Genomic DNA, 4,443 nt, shown 5'->3' on the forward strand with positions numbered 1-4,443 from the left:
ACATATCATGGAAATCTGGGAATTATTTTATTGAAGATGCAGAACTGCACATTTCATTATTTCATTGATGATCAGGTTTTGTTAAAGTCTGGTCGTGCCTGATCACATCCATTTCAAGTTCTGGATAATTTTCTGATCAGTTCATTGATTATTATGGTGGAAAGGGTTATTTCGTTCTTAAAAAAAAAAAAGAAGTCAAGGTGAACCTACTCTGACAATAATTTTGACGTTCATCTTATGAAGTGAATAGTCCCCTAAAAGACACTGGAAAAAATGGCAATGAAAACTGAAAATCCTTTTGTTGGGCTGTGACGGAAAGCAACTATATTCTCACAGTCCAGAAGACAAATGTGAAGTGGCTGATTTTTTTTTTTTAATAGTGTTGAAGTTACTGAGATGAGTCAGTTGTAATGTGTGTGTGTGTGTGTGTGTGTGTGTGTGTGTGTGTGTGTGTGTGTGTGTGTGTGTGTGTGTGTGTGTGTGTGTGAGAGAGAGAGAGAGAGAGAGACAGAGAGAGACAGAGAGACAGAGAGAGAGGACATAGTTGGGCACATAATGGCCATCATGTACTTCTACCTTTTACTAATCAAATGTGTTCAATCAATCATTCAACCAATCATTCATTTCCTGTAGCACCCCACGGGATGCATTGGGCCTCGATGAACTCTCTCGACCAATATTTGTCTCTTGCCATCCCCTTCAGGTCCCACCAACACTCCTCTCCCGCTTCTCTTTTCATTGTCCTTAGCCAGGTTTCCCTCGGCCTACATCTTCCATTTCTTCCTCTAGCAGTCCACTCTGGCACATCCTGTATTAAACTAGCAGTCCACTCTGGCACATCCTGTAATAAACTACCTTCTTTCTATATATGTGCCCCAGCCATTTCCAGCGAGACAGTCTCACATATTCATCAACTTGTTCCACTTTCTTAATATCCCTTACTCTTTCATTTGTAACTCTGTCTTGCCACTTTACCCCAAGAATCCTTCTCAGAATTTTATTGGTCTAACCAATTTTCACTTTAGTATGTACCGAAAGCATATTATTATTCCAAACAGATTTCAACATTCCAACAGCTCACCAAGCCTGCCTAATCCTCTCCTCAGTTTCATTGTTTAATGATCCATTAGATGATACGATCGTTCCCAGATAATTAAAATTTTCTACATGCTTCATCACATTATTTTCAGTTACACAATCAATTTGGTTCTCCACATTCATATTAACAATTTCAGTCTTTCCACAATTTATTAACAATCCAACTTTTTCTCCTTCCTCCATCAGACAATAAAGCACTCTCTGCATCTCGTAAATACTTCCGCAGATTAGTACAGTATTATCAGCACAGTCCAAATCCATCAGCCTCTAATTTTCTCTCCAGTTAATTCCTGCACCTGTTCTCCTTACATCATTTCTCATAACATAATCCATAACCAAAACAAACAGCAAAGGCGAAAGAACTCCTCCTTGAATCACTCCTGACCTAACTTCAAATGGATCGCTCAAAGAACCACCTACCATTACCTTACAAAATACCTTCATGCATGCTTCTAATAATATTTACAAACTTTTCTGGTATACCATAGAATCTCATAATTTTCAACATAGCTCCACGTGAAACACTATCAAACGCCTTTTCAAAATCAACAAAACACATACCAAGTGGCATTTTCATCTCATTGGCTTGTTGCATCAGATGCCTTACAATAAAAATTTGATCATTACAACCTCGACCCTTTCTAAATCCCGCTTGTTCTTCTCTTAAAATTTTATCAATTACTGGCTCTGGTCTGCGCAATGGTAAATAATTCATTTACCCCATTATTTTAAACCACCTCAGGAAATGACAGCTGGTATTAAACTGGTTAAAAGTAATTCAACTCTCGTCTTTAGCATGATGACAACCAGTATCTAAAATTTTGTTACTAAATGTTCTACTGAGCTTTGGGGAAAACGTTGGCAGCCATTAAGTGAAGGGGTAGAAGAAGAGTCACTGATAGTGCAGCGGCCGTGGCAAGGTAAGGACAGACAGCACGATCCTACTAAATGGATTGTTAATGGCGGAGTGATCAGTGAGGTCGTCTGGTGTCTGATATGACGCGAGTTCGATCCCAGGCTGCGGTAGAGAACAGTCTGATGAACTGGATTTCGTTAACCTGTCACGTCCCGAGGTTTTCCACACCTCCGACATCCCCCAGTCCCGACCTATTTTGGAAGAAAATTTTTTGGGCTAAAACTTCCCCTTTTGTTGAGAAACAAAGGAAAATCACCAGGCAAGGGCTTACTGTGGTCCATAAGTGGTCGGAACAGGTGAGGTCCCCCGCGCCAGGTATCGTATTCTATCATTGACATGTGAAGCGCTCACGTTTTCTATGGTAGGAAATGTTGGGAGAAACAACAAACAACACCTCAACTTTTATTGAATTTGAACTAATAAACAATAAGAGTACCAATAAAATGAATTTCAAACACATATAAATGAAAAATAAACATTGTACCTTCACGCGAGCATAGCGAGTTTGGTCCGAGTGGTAACATGCTATGTGCTAAGTTTCTTGTATCAGTCAACATATCATTTTTTCTACTTGTATACTTCTGTTTCATTGACATTTTACCTATTTTTACAGTTTGTAAATGTTTTCAGATGTTTTCATTCATTAAGATGACATGCAGCATAGGCATAGCGCACATCTGCTTACTAAACGCACTCGCTATGACTCGTATTTCAACATACCCAATTGTTTTATCACTTTCCTATTATTTTTTCCTTTACATAGAACCTTTCCTCCACCACTGTAAATGTTTTCAATTATTTACATTCATTACGAGGGCATTTAGCGAAATGCTAGCACATATTCACGTAGCAAGCACAATCTCAAACACTCGTGTTTCATCTTCTACTATATTTTTTCACTCCAGTTATACTTTCCCACTTACATTACACACGTTTACACCCCTATACTGCACTATACATAGTTACTGCCATTATTTATTCAAGTGAGCGTCAGAATATCGCATAAAAATACCCTCGCAATGAATTTTTTGACCAACATAATACTCAAACACTTACATACAAATTCTTCACATATATTACACACTTTCCCACTTCTTGACTTCTATTTTCATAATTACGGGCTTTATTCATTCCACTGAGCGTCAGGATATCACATCTCTATACACATGCTAGGAATATTTTGACTAACGGCCATACCACGTTGAATACACCGCTTCCCGTTCGATCAGCGAAGTTAAGCAACATTGGGTCTGGTTAGTACTTGGATGGGTGACCGTCTGGGAACACCAGATGCTGTTGGCATAACGTTCTCCCTAAGTGTCAAGTGGGGTTGGTGAAGGATTAGTGCCCCTCCTTGTAAAACAATTAACTCTAAGCCCTTGGCCACCCCGTTTGGGATACATGGCGTCTGGTAATGAATGAGAATATATTTCAGGACTTACAATAATTTGAACTTATATTATACCCGTCTGCATTTCCAATAATAATATTTACATATTTACGGGCCTTATTTATTGCACTGAGCGACAGAATATCGCATAAAAAAACCCTCGCTAGGTATGTTTCCACTTACATCATATTTATACACTTACAAACTATTTTTGCACTTATGTTATACTCTTATGCACTTTATTATAATATTTTCAGATCAACAGGACTGATAATTTCACTGAGCATCTGTTTGTCGCATTTACTTCATAGTTTTAGCGTCCTATCGCATTCACACCATAATAGAATTGCATCATGGTGTGGTATTTGCTGAAACATGAGTGAATACAGAGACCCACGTCACACTCAACGCACTCATAGAGGGTGTCCTTCTTCTGTGTGGTGAGTCTCACCCGGGAATTGTTACACATGTGACACCTGTGTTGGGGCCTAGGTCTATTTGGCTGGGGAGGGATAGGAGTGGGGAAATGGCGGCCGGATATTCTCAGGGGAGTTTGGGCAATAGGGGCAGTGCGGGTACGATGTTGGGGCCTTTCAACAGCATACCGTGCAACATCTCTCTTGTGAGCTCCTTCACAAACCCTTCAAAGGTTTCCTGTTGTCATGGCATGAAGGTGGTGGCAATTCAGAGCAGTGATGTCTAGCAAGTGAAAGAACAGTTTCTTATACCACTTCATCGTGGTCCTGGCACACTCTACCGTCGATATCATGGAGTCTGACTGGTCCACCAGGCGCATGTTTATGTTATAGTCCATGACACACTCAGGTTTCCAAATGTGACGCCTGTTCTCACTCCGGTAATCAACGGAATCAATACGGTTCATCAAGGGGCAGTGAACCTTTGACAAGAGGCTTACTTCTCTATTATGGTTCCACACAGTTGCAAGTACATTGTTGGCTTTGAAGAAGACAACCTCATTCCTGTCAATTTTCCACCCTACCTTGACCATGTGACTCCGGTTCACCTTCACGGTTCCACA

At 40.1% G+C, this 4,443-nt stretch overlaps 1 non-coding gene across 1 annotated transcript; it reads left to right on the top strand.

Moving 5' to 3' along the window:
- Positions 1-3,197: 3,197 nt before the first annotated feature.
- On the top strand, positions 3,198-3,316 carry LOC145416363 (5S ribosomal RNA). The gene has a single exon (XR_013900254.1). It is a non-coding gene; the product is annotated as a 5S ribosomal RNA (ribosomal RNA).
- The last annotated feature ends 1,127 nt before the right edge of the window (positions 3,317-4,443 follow it).

The sequence above is a fragment of the Coenobita brevimanus genome, chromosome 105 (assembly GCF_032717465.1).
Source record: "Coenobita brevimanus isolate Jiangsu-jjx chromosome 105, ASM3271746v2, whole genome shotgun sequence".
In the NCBI taxonomy this organism is placed as follows: domain Eukaryota; kingdom Metazoa; phylum Arthropoda; class Malacostraca; order Decapoda; family Coenobitidae; genus Coenobita; species Coenobita brevimanus.